The sequence below is a fragment of the Vicugna pacos genome, chromosome 21 (genome assembly GCF_048564905.1).
Source record: "Vicugna pacos chromosome 21, VicPac4, whole genome shotgun sequence".
Classification (NCBI taxonomy): Eukaryota; Metazoa; Chordata; class Mammalia; order Artiodactyla; family Camelidae; genus Vicugna; species Vicugna pacos.
In genome coordinates, this window is record NC_133007.1 from 9,028,030 (window position 1) to 9,047,140 (window position 19,111).

The window sequence follows — 19,111 nt, forward strand, 5'->3', positions numbered from 1 at the left end:
AACTTTGTTGGCCCAAGTTTGGAGTGGCGTTAAGCCGTGGTGGGAGGGCATGAAGTCTGGAGGGACAAGAGTAATTGTGCCCAGTGATCACAAGTACCGGGGAGCTGTGGCAAATGAAAGGAGGCTAATCTGGTTTAGATTTGCCAAACTGCCACCACAGAATTCCTTCTTGCCTCTTCCTGCCCTTTTCAGGATTCTGAGGCAGAAAAAGTCTGTGATGATTGCAGAGGAACTCTCTGGAGGGAGGCGTTCACACTGGGGAGCGTGTGTGATTTTTCTGTGTGTTCACCTACATGGATGCCATCCCATGAGGCTCCCTTCCCACTGTGTCTCTTGTCACCTATGCTCCCCTCCCCCAGACTTTTATATCTTCTTCTTCACAGTTCCTGCTTATCCAGAAGAGAGCCTGTCTGTTGAGCGTCTGCCAAGTGACTGACACTAGGTGACTATCCATGGAGTCCCATTCACCAGAGTGGGATGTGGCAGATCCTAGGTCAATAAATCCAAACCTGTGGTTAGAACATTTTAGCTGGTTTTTTGTGCCCCCTCAAACTGGTTTCTTAGAAGTCAAAGATCTGGACTTTTAAAACTTGCCTCCGGGCTCTAAGAGTGCGTTTTGGAACGTAAAGGATGATCCCTGACTGTTTCTTTTTCACTGTTCTTGTGTTTTACAATCGGCATTTGATATCACGAGGAGACCTCATTGTCCTGGAGTAGAAATAGTTTGAGTATTGGGCCGCAAGATTTTATTTCCACTTCCCTGGGTATTTGAATGAGTACCCATGAATTAAGAACAAATCGGAGCCTTACAGTCATGAGTTCTTTATGTAATTTTTCAGCTTCTTCTCCTTGCTGACAACAACAAACCAACCCTCAAGCCCACAGATGGTGTTAGTCATCCTGATAACGTGCCTCAGTTAATATCTCCAGTAGGGATCCAACCGCCCTTGCTTTGTGCAACAGGTATTCGAACAAGTTGCAGATATATTGACATTTGCTAAATCAAATTAGGCTTTAAATGTACTTGAGTGGCTTGCAATTTAAAAGTAATTGATGTTAACTGCCTAAAATAAAAAAATAAAAACTGATTTGCCAAGAAAACCATCACTCCAAATTGATCACTAGCTTCGTAGAGGCTGACTTTGTAGCCTGGGGGAAGATGGATGTAGTAAGAGAGAGAAGATTTCCAGTTCTAGGCTCACATCTCCCACTAACTAAACTGGTGACCGTAAGTCAGTTATTTGAATTTCTCAGTGTCCCCAAACTTCTCAGCTAAAAACTTGAATCTGCTCATTTAACAAATGAATTAGGACCTCCCATGGGGATAGACAGGTGAACACAAGTACTAGCTCTAAAAGAGGTCACAGATGAGATGGGAGACGAAGTGAGCAAGTGTATCCCAGGGTAGTGGTTACTCCAGGAGCCAGTGATGGGCTGCCGAGGTCCCTGGTGCTGCCTACCGGGGAAGGAGGTGGTTGGGAAGGTTCGAACTTTATCGATGAAAAGACCATGGACCGAAGAAGGGGTTAATCAATTTTCCTAAATTACCTTAAAGTTTTGATTTCTAGGCTGATGGTCTTTCCCTTTGTTTTTTCTTTAAAAAAATTTTTAAAACTTACTTATGGGAGGTACTGGGGACTGAACCCAGGACCTTGTGCGTGCTAAACAGGCACTCTACTACTGAGCTATACCTGCCCCTTCTTTTCCTTTGAGTATGAGAACATAGTTTAAAATGTCAAGCTTTTTTATTATTACATTAAGAGTGTGTCTGGAGTAATAAAAACATCAATATAATAACTAAGCTTTTGTGCTAGGTATTGTTATAAACGTTTACATGGGTTATTTATTAAATTCTTTTAACATACAGTGAAGATAGGTATTTTGAAGAAATTAAGCACAGAGTTCAAAAATAGCTTGCACAACGCTGCACAGCTGATGAGGAAGCCGGGAAAGCATCACGCTAGGCGCTTCATGTATGCTGTCTTCTTTAATCCTTGAAACAACACAAACAGGTGGCTTTCTTAGCCTCACTTCACAGATTAGAAAATGAAGGCACAGAGAGCTTAAGTAACTTCCCCGAGATCACACAGTAAGTAGAGGAGCGGGGATTTGAATCTGTGCAGTCTGGCCCCAGAGCCTAGACCCTTACCTTCTGTTCACTTAGTTTAAAGTGGTTGCATCTGTTCTGCAAACCCAAGCAGGTCCACTGAACCTTACCCTCGACCTGACACTGACGTCTCAGCTAGGGTCAATCTCCGTTCCCCTGTTTCCCATCTGTAAGTGAGGAATATTACTCACTATCTTAAGTGTTTATGCTTATGCCTGTTTTCCCTTAGACTTGTGACTTCTTGGGGACAGAGGCGATGCAACTTACTCATCTTTATATTTCCAGCACCTTGCACAGAGCCCATGCCTGAAATAAGGGCTTAATGCTCAAAATAGACCGGAATGAATAATTGCCCATCACGAGAACTTGGAAACTGTTTGCAAGAAAATGTCCACAGATTAGTTCTGGCCTAGAGGTTGCCATGTGTGGTCATCCTATTGTTTGAATTTGATCCATCTCTGCATCTTTCGAAGTTGAAACAGGTCTCGGTATAGAGTAAATGCTCAAAAAAAAAAAAAAAACCAACTAAATGGCTTGGTAAGAAAGGAAAGGGGGCTCAAATGAGAGAATCATGGCAGCTTTTGGGAGACTGTCCAGGGGAGAGATGATAGAGATCTTTGGGAGGGCGAGCTCAGGCTTCTTGCAGAGACCCCCAGGCAGGCAGACTTCTTGGCAGCTGATGGAAGGGAGGTGCCCGCTTGAGGTCACGGTAAGTGATGCTTTGCATCGACAGCTCCTCATTTAACCCTCAGGGGCACTTACTTCTGGCAGAAGCATCTCTTGGTTTTAGAAGGTACTTCACCGCTCTGTAACCTGTGTAATTGCCACTGGAACGCTGTGCACTGGGAGTGCCTTAATTAGGTCAAATTTTATACCATGGGCTTTAGCTTGGTGCTGCATTTGTAATTCTAAGGCCCCTTCCTTTTGGCACCACCAGGAAACATTCATTTTCTAGACCTGGGGACTCCCTGACCCAGAGCCCGTTTTTGCACCGTTCTGAGTGTAGGGTGGGGACAGGATCCGGGCGGACCCAGGCTACAGGAGACGTGTGCATCAGGAGAATCATCTCAATGCTTCTGGAAGGAAAAGCCTGTCTCTAAGTTACCCTGCTCCAAGCGCCGCTGGGATGGAGATTGTTTGGATAATTGCAGGATCCCAGTTCGCGTGTAGTTAAATTATATAGTTTTGCTCTCTGTGGGTTTTACTGAAAAGCCACCTTTTTATTGTCTGCCTTTTATCAAGCAGCACACACCCCTGGAGTTACACTCTTCCACTCCCCACCAGGCCACCCCAATAATGAGACGGAAGCCATCTGCCAAGGAAACAAACACAATATAAAAATTACGCAAATACATAATCCCCAACCCAGAAGGGAAGGAGCAGCTGTCACCTGGTACCAAACAGAAAACAGTTTAATATTTATCCAGAAGAGAAGGTCCCCAAACAGGCTGTAATTCCTCTGTGGGGTGGGGGCGGCTGAGGAGAGGTCAGGGATGGGCATTGCCTCCACCGGCCGCGTCTAAATAGGGACATGGTGGAAATCAATTCCCTGAGCTCAGTGTTGCTGTCCCCTGTCACGGGTGCATTCAGGAGGCACCCGAGGAGGCCATCAATCTGTCACCAGAAAGGGGAGAGGAGGGGGGTGTGCAGAAAGGAGGTAATTGGAAATGAGTGTCACTGGGGACTTTTCCTCCAGCTGGAAGCGTCGCTTGAGAAATACAGAGCAGAGCCATCCCCAAGGTAAGGTAAATTGAGGCTTTTGCCCCTGGCCTTGGAGAGCGATGCCTGAGAGAGATGAAAATCTGCTCTGGCTATAACATTTCAGACAAGCCTCTTGTCTTACTTCCGATCTGGTCCTGGATTTTAGTCCCCTTGCCTGAGAAAGGCACTTCCCATCGCTTCAGTCGACTCAGGGTTTGCACTGATTCCTATATAACCTGCCACTAATTCCTTAATCAAATGCTCTCTGAGTGAATAGAAATGCAGTTATTAGAAACTGTGCAATGCATGGGAGCGAGTCAATCTTCCGTTTTATTGATAAATCGGAGAGTGTTAAAACAACGCTGCCAGTCGACATGACAGTTCTTTCTAAGGAAGAGGCAGTTTACAGAGCTGTGTGAATCAGAAGTGTCCTTAAACTGTGGTTGGGGAGACGTGATATGGCAAAATGTCTACCAATAAAGTGGAGTATTATGGCAAATTACCCAGTATATACATACAGGCGAAGCTTCGTTTCTCATGCCATGTTCGAGAGCCCATAAAGCTTGCAAATGTGATGGGAGCCACTATTTCTGCCTCTGTGCAGCTGTTTATCAGCAGCTTTTTAAACACATTTCCACATATTAATGAGGTGGCATAGCAGATCCAGAGTTAGAACAGTGGGATGTATCATTGTCTGCCTTATCTGAATATATGCCTGCTGTCAGCATCGTTACCGGGGTGTGTACAATGGAAGATGGAAATTTTGATGAACGCAGCACGTATGTGGGACCCCCCACCTTCCCCATGCCCCTCATCTCTGACCAAACCTGCAGGGGCCCTGGCACTGCTATTCGCAGGTCTTGCTGCATTTTGCAACTTGATCTCTTTGTTTCATAGTTTTTCTTTTATTTTAATTGAAGTATAATGGACTTACAATATTGTATTAGTTTCAGGTGTAAAACAGCGATTCAATATTTTTATACATTATGAAATGATCAACACGATAAGTCTAGTTACTACTTGTCACTATAGAGAGTTATTCTAATATTTTTGACTATATTCTCCATGCTGTGACATTTATTTTATACTAGAAGTCTATACTTCTTAATCTCCTTCACCTGTTTCATCCCTCTCCCTCTCCCCCTGGCAATTACTGATTTGTTCTCTGTATCTATGAGTCTGTTTCTGTTTTCTTTTCTTTTTTAGATTCCACATGTAAGTGTAATCACATGGTATTTGTCTTTCTCTGTCTTATTTTACTCGGCAAAATGCCCTCTGGGTCCCTTCAGGTTGTTGCAAATGGCAAGATTGCATTCTTTCTTATGGGTGAGTAATACTCCATTGTATGTATCTATAGCTCACATCTTCTTTATCCATTCATCTGTTGATGGACACTTAGGTCGCTTTCACATCTTGGCTGTTGTAAATAGTGCTGCACTGAACCTTGTTTCATGATTTAGGTGTCTATAGGGCTTGTAAGTTCTTCTTTTCGTCTCCATTTCCTAAAATAGTCCCTGGCATTTCCTGGGTGCTCCATAAATGTTGAATGAATGAGTGAGTGGGTAGGTGGATGGAGGAAAGTGTTTATTCCCTCAGCGACTACCCTCTGCAGGCAGAGCCTACCTGTCACTGTGGCTTCAAGGAGCAAAACAGGTTTGAGCCATGGTTCTCCTTGAATCTGCATACAAATGGTAAAATGACAGATGAGATCTCTAGACTAAAAGCCACCAGAGATCACATGAAGCATTTAACCCAGAGATTTACAAACATGGGTCTGCAGCTGGGGCCAGATCACTGCAAAGTTTTCGCCAGTTTGCAATGAGATGAGAAAATAAGGCCAACGTGGTGAGTTTTCATAGATCTACGTGAATTCTCTGCTGGAATTCTGAGATGCGGTCTTTCCACTTTATTTGGCACTAAAACACCCTTTCTTTTATAAAATGATGGTAATAGTGGATGGTAGTGTTTTAAAAATGCCTTTACTTGGCAACACAAAAAGATCCTGAGTCCCCACATTTTGGGAGGATGGAGAGGGGAAGTTTAATTAATAATCTGTGAAACCCCAAGGTTTGGTGTGGTTGGTTTAACTCATCTCTGTCTTTGAAAAAAAAATCACAGAAATCGCCTATTGGCTTTAAGTGAGGCACCTGGCTGCTTAAAAGAATCAGCTCATTTCAGCAAATGATAAGATGCCTCAAGTCCTACAAGCACCTGTCCATCTTGTCTCTTCAGAGCAGGGGTCCAGGCTGGCCCACATCAGTCTTGCAGTCATGCCATCACTAGGCTATAGGAGATTTCTTAAATCCAGGTCAGTCCTTATAATGGGAGGAACACAGAAGCCAATATACTAATGTCTAATGCGTTCTCTTCTGCTCCAGATGTAGTTGCTGCTTTGTCTTTAGGTAGAACATGTATATGCTCTGACTGTGTAAATACAGGGCACCTCTCTGAGCTACGAGAATTCAAGTCGGTGGGAAATGTGGGGGGAAAGACTCTGCATAGGCAGGTCTGTGCAATCACATCTCCTTTCTCTGAATCCCTGCAGCTCTTACTGTCTGTGCCACACAGCGTAGCCCTTGGTTTTAACCTTGTCTTCTGTGCCCTGTTTATTATTCACAAGTCTTATCTCCCCTAAAGAATGGGAACACTCTATTCGATTTCTGTTATTAATTGATAAACTTATTTTTGTCAACACAATCTTTTTTGGAAGATGTTGGCCACTCACGGGTCTACTACATATGTCGGAGACATCAGAGATTCTGTTGACCTCGTTTCCAGCCCTGGCTCTGTGACTGATGAATGACAGGTGTATGAGTGAGCGCTAAATCTCGCAGCACCCAGATCCCTGTGCTAAGAGGGAATAACAGGACTGACCTGCCTCCCGGAGAGAAGTGTCATATGCATTAACTGCCTAATGATGCTAAAGCTTTTTGAGAATATAAACTTGAAACATTATCATTATGGTTAATACTAGTCTTTGGTTTTTAAGTTTTTTTTTCCTCAAAGAGGAGAGGCAGAAAGATTACTTAAAGAAAGAGTGAATAGAAGGCTAGAGTTTGTTCTTAATTCATGACTGACTTTGATCAGAATGGCATAAGCAGTGGGGATGCGGTCTTGAAGTCCTGAAGGTAATTATTTCTACTTCAGGGCATGAAGACTTCTTTCTCCTCCTCCCATCAAGGGAAAAAGAAAGAAAGAAAAAGCTAGGAAAGCTAATGCGCTTTAAAAATAAGATGATTTCCATATGTCAGGTCCGGAAATAGTGTTTCCTAAAAGCTTCTTCTATAAAAGAGGCCAAGCTGAGTAGGCAGAGCTGGCCTCAGCCTGGAACATCTTGCAATGGAAGGACTCAGAAGCAGGAGAGGCTGCAATGATTTTTTTTTAAAGCCCCCATAATTTCTTAGAATTTCAAGAGTAAAAGGATTCTTGGAGATCCAATAATTCTTGTCCAGCACCCTTTCCACTTGTGACAGGACTTGGTGGTTCCCCAGCTGTATCAGTCTCCTGCTGCTGCTATAACAAGTTACCACAAACTTAGCACTCAAAGCAACACAAATTTATGATCTTACAGTTCTGGAAGCCAGAAGTCTGAGAAAAGTCTTAGGAGGCTAACAGTAGGGTGTTAGCAGGGCTGGTTCCTTCTGGAGGACCCAGGGAGGTGGTGGGGGGACTCTGTTCCTTGCCTCTTTCACCTTCTGGTGGCTGCCCACATTCCTTGGCTTGTGGCCACATTCCTGCAGCCTCTGCCTCCATCATCACATGGCCTTCTCTTCGCTATCAAATCTCCCTTTCCCTCCTTTTAATTACACTGGACCCACCTGGATAATCCAGGATAATTTCCGCATCGCAAGATCCAGGCAAGATCCAGAACAGCAAGTATAAAGGTCCTGAGGTAGAGAATGCTTGGTGTGGGAGTGACGGCCATGAGGTCTGCATCTGAGGGGGCTGCAGGGGGCAGAAGGGGGCAGGTCACCTAGGATGCAGAGACCAAGGCAGGGGCTTTGGCCTTTACGCCAAGTGAGAGAGAAACTGCTGATGGGTTTTGAGCAGAGGAGTGACCGACATGATCTGTCTTACACTTTTCAAACATCACTCTGGCTGCTGGGTGGAGACTAGACTCTGGGTGGGAGACAGGAGGCTCTTGCAATATTCTAGGCAACAGGTCGCAGTGGCTGGACCAAGGTGGTGGCTGTGGAGATGGTGGTGGGAAGGGGTGGAATTCTGGGTCTATTTTCAGGGCTAGGCAATTAGAATTTGTTGTTGGATTCGCTGTGGGGTGTGAAAGAGGAAGAAGTAACAGCTGACTCCTAGGTTTTGACTTTAGCAGCAGGAAAATGAGCAAAGCTGCAGGAGGAGCAGATGTGGGGTGGAAGATGGAGAGTTTGGTTTGGGCACATTAGGTTTTGAGATGTCTACGAGAATTACAAGTGGAGACGTGCCCAGCCAGGCAGCTGGATTTGCTAGACTAGAGTTCAAGAGAGAGCTAGGGGAAGACTTCAGAAAATGAATACTCAAAACCTGTAATGTCTGCTTACTTGCTGAGGGACAAAGGCCAAGTCCTTTAATGTGACATTGAAAGTTTTCTGTGGGTTGGTTTCAGCCTCATCCCTCACTGAGCTCCCAAGCCCAAGGCTTCAATCACTGATATTTTTCAACCCCCTTGCCCTTTCCTGCCCCATAGTCTCTACTCATGCTGTTCCCCCAACCTGGAATGTGCTTCCCTCTTTTGCCATCAAAATCCTGTTCATCCTTCAAGGCCTGTGCGCCTCTTCTCATTGCTTTAGCTGAAATCCACGATGCCCTCTGTGTTCCCAGGTGGACAGACGGTGTGTTCCTCCAACCTTGGATATGACTACGTGTGTCTATGTCTGTATCCTCACCAGACTGTAAGCTCCTTGAAGGTAGGGAAGGACCGTGGGTCATTGGTCCTTATATCTCTAAGATGTCTCCAAAATGGAGACAGACAGGGGTGGGATCCTGAAAATCAGAATCCTCAGTCAGTCGGTTTATCATTCCTGGTGTTGATGTAGAAATGCTTGGAGGACATGGCCAGACAGCCAGTACACTACTGATTACTGCACAGTGTTGGCCCAAACCCCCATGTGGAGCCCACGGCCCTGTGTGCTGGCTTCACCATGTGTGAGCCACAGTTTCTTCTTGGCCTCCTGAAAAGCTCAAGGACTGGACTGAAAACTGGCTTTCTTGGTCCCATCCTCCGAGGCCCTCACCTAAGCCTTGCCCACTCCGTGTGAAGGGAAGAGGGCAGGGACACCTGAATCTCACAGGTCTAGGGAAAGACAGCCTAGAGCGCAGCTGGCCTCAGTTAACCCCTGAGGCCTTGGGAGATGGGAGTTGGTAGGAAGCCAAAGAATTAACATCACACGAACCAAATATAAGGACACAACCTGGAAATTAAGTCAGAACTGAATAAGGAGGGGAGAGAGCAGGTCAGGAATGCAAGAGCACTTGACTCCTTGTTTATTGCACAGAATCTCCCACCCTGCATTACGGCCCAGTAGTGCTCCAGGCAATGTCCCACATCAGTGCGCCTCCTCCTCCTCGGCAGTGATGCAGCAAGGGGAGCCTGACTGCCACCACCAGATGGAGCCTGCCCCAGCATCTAGCCCTGATTCCTAGTAGCAGGTGCCCAGTCAGGTTTCATTGGGTTTGCTGAACTGGATAGATCTCCAGGAATGCACATATATTCCCAATGGAGAGGCTTGGGGGTTATTCTGTGTCAATGACAGCAAGTGAGATAAAAATCTAAGGTTTTCCTGGGACCCTAAAACATGACATAGTATAGTATAGTGGGTAAGAGTGAGGGCTCTGGTGCTGTTTGATCTTGGATAAGTTAGCCTTCCAGGGCCCCGGTTTCCTCATCCGCAGAATGGGAGTAATGATCATTTGTCGCCTCACAGAATTTTTTTGCATTGATTAATACAAAACACAAATGACTTAAGACTTGTAAACACTTACCGCAGTGCTGGGTGCATAGTGAATGTGGGATCCGTTCTAGCCACTTTGTAAGAGTCGCTGAGCTATGGAACGTCAGTCATCTGTTAGAGGATGTCGCTAGGTCTTTGTTCTAAGTAAGTGTAACATTTCCGAGGAAGAAAGATTTAGATTTTATCGCATTGTCAGTCGCTTTTACCTGAATGTTTTCCCTGAATATGCAGCCCATGTGCGGACTGCTCAAATGACTCTTCTTATCCAGAGGGACAATCTTTCTGGAGCTGGTTTGGGGCTCTTAACTTCGGCAGCTGCTTTTTGGCTTGATCCCAAGTGCAATGTTTGAGCTGGCTCTTCCCTCAGGCTCAGAAGTCACCTGGCTAATGTGAACTTGAATGATCCTGGGATGCTCGGCTAGAATCTCTGGCTTGTGTCACACCAAGCAGGTGGGCTGGGACCAGAGGGACAGTAATTGGCAACAATGGTTGTTGGAAGGTTACCAAGGCCGGTGTGTGGGCTGTGTCATGTGTTCTCATCAGCTCTGTGTGTGTGGTCTCTACAGATGAGTAAAAAGGGCCTTACTTGGAATCTTTGATGCAGTATTTTCTTCCCAACTTCCCTGTTTTCATTGTTCAGACTTTCATGTTTGTCTTGGTCTTTTGATTGAAGTTTGTTTGATGGTCTGTTCCGTGCAGCTTTCTGTGGTTTTCTCCCTCTTATTAACATTTGTCTGGCCAGTTGGAACTGTGACCTGGGAGTCCTACATGCCTTCCTGCTGGTGTCCTTTTAACTCTTTCATTTACCTTTCCTCTCATTTCTGTAGGGATCATCCTTGAGTCATAAAAACTCTTTGTGGTAAGAGGCATCTGGCAGGGGCAGAGGGACTCTTAGGCAAATAAAGACTTTTGTTTTGCCGTCTGATTAATTCACCCCACCCCCATCTTCCAGTGCCAATAACTCCTGTCACTTTCTCAATTCCAAGAGGAGGACTTCCTTTTGAAATCAAAAATAAAAATCATGCTTAAAGGTTTCTCTTTTTTGAACCCTATTTAGTTGGATCAGGTACAATCTTTTATTTCTCATGGTAGGTTTTACACAAGAATATTCATTAACGAATATTTGCTAGGTGTCGGGGCAAGTCCTGGTTTTAGCGCTGAAGGGGAATATCAAATATATAATATTTCTCCATCTCTATGTGTATGATGTAGATTATAATCTAATAAGGGAGACAGAACATATGCAAAAGTGGGGGACCGTAGGGAAGAAAAAGTTGAGAAACCTCATGGACCTCATGACTTTTGCTCAGTTTGTTGTAAAAAAAATCTCTAATTAAATGGAGGAAATAATTCTGGTATCACTTGAATGTGCGATGGTTCATCCTTTTTCCCGAGGTACTAGTTCAAAGAGGGTAGTCCACATTTACGCTCCCCCCAGGGCTGTTGCTCACTGCCCACAAGCCCTTTGCGATGTACTCTGTGGCCGCCTGGGGGTCCTATGCCCTCTTCTGAGAGGAGACAGCTTAGTAGGAGGCAGATCCAAGTTCTACTCCCAGCTCCTCCACCTGCTGTGTGCCTTTGGGTGAGTTACTCAACTTCTCTGAACCTCAGTTTGATCATCTGCAAAACAGAGATAGTAGCAGCTACCTCATGATGTAAACATTAAAATGAGATCACATAGGTACCATACATGGTATATAGAAAAGGAGCAGTTAACAGAGATGCCCTCTGTTCTTATGCCAAGATTTCCCTTTTCTGTTTTCCCTTCTCTTTTTAATTTCCTTTTCTTTTCTCTCGTGGTGGCAGCGAATGCCCAAATCATTCCAATTAGTCCTTCTGGGTTCCAAGCACATCTGAGATTAAGATCAGCCAGAACTCGAGCAACATTGCCAAATCCTGCTCTCCTTAGGCTGACACGTGGACCACAAGACAGGACTCCTTTCTCAGTGCTAGGTGATGCTAACTGCCATCTGATCTGAAGCCAGAGTTGCTTTCCTTTGTTTAATAATTTATATCTTCTCTGAGAACACCGAGCTAAAGTTTAAAATTACAGAAAGGGATGATTTATCTAAACGCCAACGAAGCTAAATGCAGTAAAATCACTCAAACTCCCTTTGTGGGCTGCCGCTCACTCACCGCCCCAGACACCAGGTGGCATTTGAGGGAGTGTGCGTGTGGCACAGTGAGAGAGTTCAGCTCCCGAGGTGTTCGGTCTGCGTCCAGCCTCGCTCTGTGGGTGTCCTCAGCTCAGGCTGGCTGAGAAGCCGGCAGGACTCATGGAAACGAGCCTGTGACGGTGCCATGTCCCACTGCATGGTGCTGCTCTGGGCTTTTCCTTTTTTCTTGCATCAAGCATGTACTGAATACCTACTGTGTGGCAGGTCGTCTGCTGGGTATTGTGCAGAGTCAACAAAGCTGGAGATCGCTACTCTCAAGCTGCTCATGGTCTGGTGCAGAAAATATCCAGTAATAGTTAGTTACCCCGTCCCCCACTTCCCACCCATGCTTCCCAAGTAGCAAGAGAGCAACAGCCTCCTGCAGTAATTTTCCTCCTTCGTGACATTTTGGAAGGGTGGGAGTTGGGGAGGGAGAAGGAATAAGACTGGAATAACAGGAATAACCATTTAACGCAATTACAGTGGACCAGGGATAGCACAAGGCATTTTTACATCCAATATCTCATTTAATTGGTCTATCCAGAAGGAAGAGAGATTTATGATATATAGATCGACACAGATCTGGAATTGCCAGGAGTGTCCCTTCCTGAGCAGATTGGAGACCCAGTTTTGCTCAGAAACACACATTAGTTGACAAAGGGCTGTTGCTATTTGATTGTGCTGTGACTTTGTAGAAAATCCGGTACCCTAAGCTGACCTTGACGGCTCAGCTGCTGAAGGAAACCCTGTCGATACTTTAGGAAGGCTGTGACGGCTGTCAGTGGGTGTCACCGGCCAGAGCGCAGTAAACACAAATCCATCTTTGCGTGTTTGGCTCCCTCTGACCGGAAGGCCCTTCCCCTACATCTGCCTGGCCGGCTCCCCCGCCTCCTTGGCTTCCTGCAGGACCCCCTTCCCCGGCAGGTCTCCCTCACCACTCTGGTTACACAGAGCAGCCTGCTCGCTGGCATTCCTGCCCATCAGCTTTTCTCTGGCACAGATCATGAGCTCGATTTTCACTTTTCTTGCTTGTCCCTCCCCCCATGAAAGGTGAGTTCCACGATGAGCAGGAATCTTGCCGTTTCTGCTCCTTGCTGTATTCTCAGTACCCAGAACAGTACCCGGCCCAGAGCAGATGTCAATAAATATTTGTTGGATGAATTAATGACCTGATGCTATTAGGAAGAAATGGCTCTGTGTGGCCGGAGGGTGGAGGGACGATTAGGGAAGGCGCCATTCATTCATTGGTTCATTCATTCACTAGCTGTTTATGGTGCAATTAAATCACGCCTGGCACAGTGCTTTGGGGTGACAAATATAATGAGGCACAATTTCTGCTTCCAGAGAACTCAGTCTGTTGAGGGAAATGGACCCATAAATAATATTAACGGTAATAATGATGATGGCTCACATTGAATGGAGCATACTGTGTGCCAGGTACACATTTATTGATATAAACTCGTTTAATTCTTACAACAAAACGAGCTAGGTATGACTTTTATGCCCATTTTGCAGATGAGGAAACAGAGGCACAAAGAGGCCACACATCTAATTACAGAGCAGTGTGGCAGCGTTCTGAGGTGTGAATGGGGTGTGTGAAACAGCTTACATTTTTAACTGGGCGCTTCCTTAGAATAGGGAGGGGCAGGTGGGCAAATGTGAGAGGCTTATGGGTGATAATCGCTCTCCTGCCATCATCCCCATTAACTGGTGCTTGTGGTTGCTGGACACTTCTCCCTCCCTCACTTCAATCCTTGCTGCTCTGGACCTGGTCTCCTTCTGACCCTGGTCTCCTCTGACCCTCATGACTCCCTGAATCTTTTGATCCTGAATCCACAGGCGCCTCCAGTGCTCCAAGCAGGCAGGATGGCTGAGCCCAGATGTCCCAGCTCCCCACGCTGTGCTCAGAGCTGTGACTGCAGACACCCCTCACTGGGTCCTGCTGTCCTCTGTGGCAGGGAGACTGTGACCAGCCCCAGATTCCACCACTGCTCACTCTTCAGGGGCCCATGAAGGTCTGCCTTCACCGAAAGGGTCTTTTAAAAGTCCCCAAAAGGAGAAAGTTAAACACCGTCACCCCTCTCACCTTGTCTGATCTCCCCTTAGTCCCTGCTGAGTCTTGGGTGACCACCCTACGTGCGTCAAAACCCTAGGAGGTCACTTGTCTTCCTTGCCTTATGATGTGTTACAGAAAACAAGCTTCCATGACTTGCAAAAGTGTGATGGGAATGTGAATATTAATAACTCCCATGGGTTTCCTACAAACATCCATCACCACGGCTTAGAAGGCTTGTTCTGACTTGCTTGGCATGGGGGTAACTGCTCAGCAGAACAATAATAAAGCATTCATGAACCCAGCTTAGGCGGAGCGCTTCCTGGGCTTTGAACTGCACTGCTCCTGTGGAGCTGAGGTACGGCATGTGCTCCGCCCCGCCTGGGTCACGGCAGGAAGACATTTGACTTCAGTCAGGGACAGGACTTGACAGCTGCACCAGGACCCAGTAGAGCTGGAGCAGGGATTTCTTTTTATCGAAAAGAAAGTTCTCCTTGGTGACAGCATCTTGGTAAGCAGGTGTATGAGATCTAAGCCAAGTCAAGTTGGAGTGATGCTAGAATCCAGAGCTGGTCCACCACAGATTCACAGCACTTTAGGGCCCAGAGAGCATCATTCTGGGTTCAGTGAGGCCACAAAAGGCAGAACTAAAATTAGCAGTGGGGCCAAGAGTAGAGAATCTGTAGATGACCATTCGTTTGGCTAACCCTAGAGCAAGGGCTGTCAGGACAACGATGCTCCTGTCCTATATCCAGGGTTTCCATTGAAATCTGCTGACTTATTGTCCTCAGTAAAAGTCCTCTTCTCCTGGAAATCTCCAAGTGTATGCCGTTTCCTCCTCCCTGGGCCTCTGGGTGCCTGTTCAGGATCTCATACGGTTGACTCATAGGTTTCCTGTCTCAGGCTGTGCTGTTCTAGTTATGTGTGCTCCCAGGATCTGGAGAGAATTCTGTTAGTGCTGTAGAATGACTAGATTACAAGGAGATTGAGGTTAAGAAACATAACATAACAGCCCTGTTTCTTGGGTTCTGTTGCCCGAAGAACCCGATGTGATCTTTAGGGGTTGAGCTCCTGGTTTAATGCTATTCAAGAACACAACAGCCTGGGTCCCTGAGCTGAAAAGTACTGTTGAAATTTATTTTAATGTGTATTGTGTGTGCTTTTTTTTCTTATTTAGGATTTAAAAATCATTCATATTTCTAGCTCACAAAAAGAAAATAAAAAATCTTCTGGATTTTCTGGAGAAAAATAATCTTAAGTAATTTCAGTGTGAGCAAGGTAGCATCTCTTTTGCTGAACATTAGGTCAATCATTCAGTCTGGTGTTAATGAAAATGCTTATTTTCTTGGGCAGCAGCATGCAGACTCTCTCTGCTGTACAATTAACGGTGGTGGGGAAGTCTCTGCCGCTTCTTCTTGTCAGATTTTCTTGTAGTTGAAATTCCAGTGTCTTGCAGCAGAGCAGGCCATGCAGGTGAAAGTCATGAAAATAGCCATGGCTTTCTTCTTAAAATACTTTTTTGCAAGAGGTCATTCCCCGACGGAGTTCTGACAGAGGGCGCGTTGGGTCCCAGCAGCCTCTGTCTGGCAATGTTTACTTGGGACACAGCTTGCTATCACCTTGGAGGGAATAAAAAGAGTTGAAGCCAGAAGATCTACAAAGTGAGTCCTGGCTCTGACATTTGCTAGCTGTGTGATTCTGTCCTTTCTGAGCTTCAGTTTTCCCATCTGTAAAATGAAAATAAAAATAACTGTGCTTTCTACTTTATAGAATTATCCTGAGGATAGCAGGAAACCCTTTATGGGAAATATTCTAAAAACTGCATTGCTAAAGGGGTGTTGTTTTTGTTGGATGCTGCATGGAAATAGAGTTGGTTACACTTTTTCTAAGGATCTCTAAAAACATTCTTTGAACTATTGTAAAGTGGTTGCTGGGCAAGTGCAATAAAAGCATATAATATAGGAAAGGCTACTCTTCCAGTCAAAAAGGAAAAAAAAATGGACACAGTGATTACAGGAGATAATGTTGGTATCTGTTCTATATCACCCCTTTCTCATTGTAAAAGAAGCCTGATTTCGTTACACATCCACCCTCATCATGACCACGTGTTTCCAGGGAGGCAGGCTTTAGCCCAGAAGCAGGCCTGGATTGGTCTAAGCCAGTGGTTCCTGAACTTTACTGTGCACCAGAATCACCTGGAGGGCTTGTTGAAATACCAGTTGCTGGGCTCCAGCCCTGGAGTTTCTGATTAGGTCTGGGTGGTGGCAGAGAATTTGCGTCAGGTGGTTGGTCTGAAGACCACGTTTTGAGAACCTCCAAGCCAGTCGTGGTGGTCCCATCCTCCTTGCCAGTCATTGGTTAGTTACAGACACATGAAGCAGCTCTGCCCATGAGATGTGGTAAGTCTGCTGGGGGCCTGTGGGGAAGGGACTCTCACTCTTCAAAAGAGACACAGGGACGAGGTGGCTCCTTTTCTACCTCTGGACGTTGTCTCTGGAAGGAGCACCTGGGATTGTGCAGGTGTTTTGGGACTAGGAAGGGAGCAACCCTAAGGACAAAGCAGACCCTGAGAATGACCTAGCAAAAACGATGGAAAGCACCTGGGTCCTTAATAGCATCCTTGGGTTACTAAGTTAACTGAGGGGCTGACTACCTCTTGTTTGAGCTACCTTGACTTGGAATTTTCTGTTACTTTTGGTCAAAGGCAACTTAATTGATAAAGTGATAATGTTAAAATTTCTTTTGTGTCCTGAGGACAGGGGGGTAGGCTATGGGGCAGGATCTCTGAGCCTTGCCAGAGGCGGTGGGAGATGCCTGTCATGGGAGATGGCGCTCAGCCGTAAACTCTGTACCTACCTCAAGGTCTGACTATCAGGAGAAGATTCAGGAAGGAGCAATTCAGGAAGGGCTGGAGAGGTGGCGGGCAAGTCAGGCTGTGAGTAAAGAGCAACCACATTAGAACAGGTTGGGAGCCCATGGTGGTGGAAAGGGATGCTGGGTGCCTTAAGGACAGCGAACTTCTGAGGATTTTGTTGTCTGAGGAGACATGGGGGTGGGGGGAGGTAAACCCAGGATTGGAAAGAACAGCTGAGGAAAAGCAGGGCAAGGGGGTCAGAACTGGAAGGTAGACAATAAACAAATGGCAAGGGGCCTCGGGAGCTTATGTGCTGATTGAGATATTATGTCCCCAAATAATACATTAGTTTCTCCTGTTTTGACCCCGGAAAAGCTAATCTCAGTTAAAAGACAACATGGGTTCCTGAAGCGGCCTTTCTCCGCTGGTTTTCATGTCATCGGGACCAGCCAGTGATGTCACAATAATTACTAAGAACTCTGTTTTCCTCAGGCTCTAGGACTCGTGCAGCTGTGTTTCTCTGGCACCTGTGGTCCTGATCTGTGACCTTTCAGTGTCTGTCCCGTTTCCTTCCTATTACTCTCCCTAGTGTCTTCAGTGGGCCAGCACCTGCCGACGTTACCTGCAAACATTACCTATTGTGGCTCTGCCCAGCACCTGGCCCAGGGGTCCGTGTTCGCAGCCTTGGTGATGCGACAAGGAAAAGGCAGAGCCTTGACCTCAGAATGCTCACGTCTAGGGCAGTGCTGCCCAGCGGAAAAACAATATAGGCCAGAAAGGCAAGACACATGTGCAGTTTTAAATTCTCAAGTGGCTGCATTAAAAAAAAGTAAGATGAAATGGTGGTATTAACTTTAATAATATATTTTATTTATCCCAGTAGTTCGTAACCAGAGGAGATTTTGCATCCCAAGGGCATCTGGCAATGTTGTGAGGCAATTTTTGGTTGTCACAACTGGGAGGGTGCTAGTGGCATTTAGCGAACAGAAGCTGGAGATACAGCTAAACACCCCACAGTGCACAGGGGACAGCCTCCCGCGAGAAAGAGCTACATGGCCAAAATGTCAATAGTACTTTGGTTGAAAAACCCTGATTTAGTCCAATACATCAAAACATTTCATTTCAGTATATAATCAAATATAAAAACTCCCTAATCTGGTATGTTACATCTTTTTAAATTCTAAGTTTTAAAGTCTGGTGTGTATTTTACACTTCTAACCCACTTGAATTCAGGCCAACCATGGTTCAGCCCTTCAGTTACCACGTGTGGCTCGCAGCACCAGCACAGACAGAGCGGGTATGCAGTTAGAGTCCAGGAAGCTCCTCTCCATGACCCCAGTTTCTTGGGCACAGCAAATATGGTGAGATGTGAAGCCCCACCACCTTTGTCAGACCCACGGGATAAAGAACTGGGGTAAAAGAATTGCATGTGGGATCCCTCTGATCATTAAACTAGGTAAGAAGGCAGATACATTCAAAACAACATCTCTCCAGCCTCTTGCATGATTTCCCTGCAAAATGCCATCAAGAAGTTGTAGTTTCTGTTTTTTTTTTGCTTTCATTCACAGTGTCTTTTTTTTTTAACATTTTTTATTGATTTATAATCATTTTACAATGTTGTGTCAAATTCCAGTGTAGAGCACAATTTTTCAGTTATACATGAACATATATATGTATTCATTGTCACATTTTTTTTCTCTGTGAGCTACCATAAGGTCTTGTGTATATTTCCCTGTGCTATACAGTATAATCTTGTTTATCTGTTCTACAATTTTGAAATCCCGTCTATCCTTTCCCACCCTCCACCCCCTTGGCAACCACAAGTTTGTATTCTATGTCTGAGTCTATTTCTGTTTTGTATTTATGCCTTGTTTTTTGTTTTTGTTTTTGTTTTAGATTCCACATATGAGTGATCTCATATGGTATTTTTCTTTCTCTTTCTGGCTTACTTCACTTAGAATGACATTCTCTAGGAGCATCCATGTTGCTGCAAATGGCATTCTGTTGTCAGTTTTTATGGCTGAGTAGTATTCCATTGTATAAATATACCACCTCTTCTTTATCCAGTCATCTGTTGATGGACATTTAGGCTGTCTCCATGTCTTCACTATTGTAAATAATGCTGCTATGAACACTGGGGTGCAGGTGTCATCCTGAAGTAGGGTTCCTTCTGGATACAAGCCCAGGAGCGGGATTCCTGGGTCATATGGTAAGCCTATTCCTAGTCTTTTGAGGAGCCTCCATACTGTTTTCCACAGGGGGTGCACCAAACTGCATTCCCACCAGCAGTGTAGG

The 19,111-nt window shown here is 45.5% G+C and overlaps 1 long non-coding RNA gene across 1 annotated transcript; it reads right to left on the reverse strand.

The window, feature by feature from the left end:
- Positions 1-15,144: 15,144 nt before the first annotated feature.
- On the reverse strand, positions 15,145-17,247 carry LOC140687939 (uncharacterized). Its single transcript, XR_012062568.1, has 3 exons — positions 17,161-17,247; positions 16,819-16,895; positions 15,145-15,689 (listed from the first exon to the last, which is right to left on the reverse strand). It is a non-coding gene; the product is annotated as an uncharacterized lncRNA (long non-coding RNA).
- Between the last annotated feature and the right edge of the window lie 1,864 nt (positions 17,248-19,111).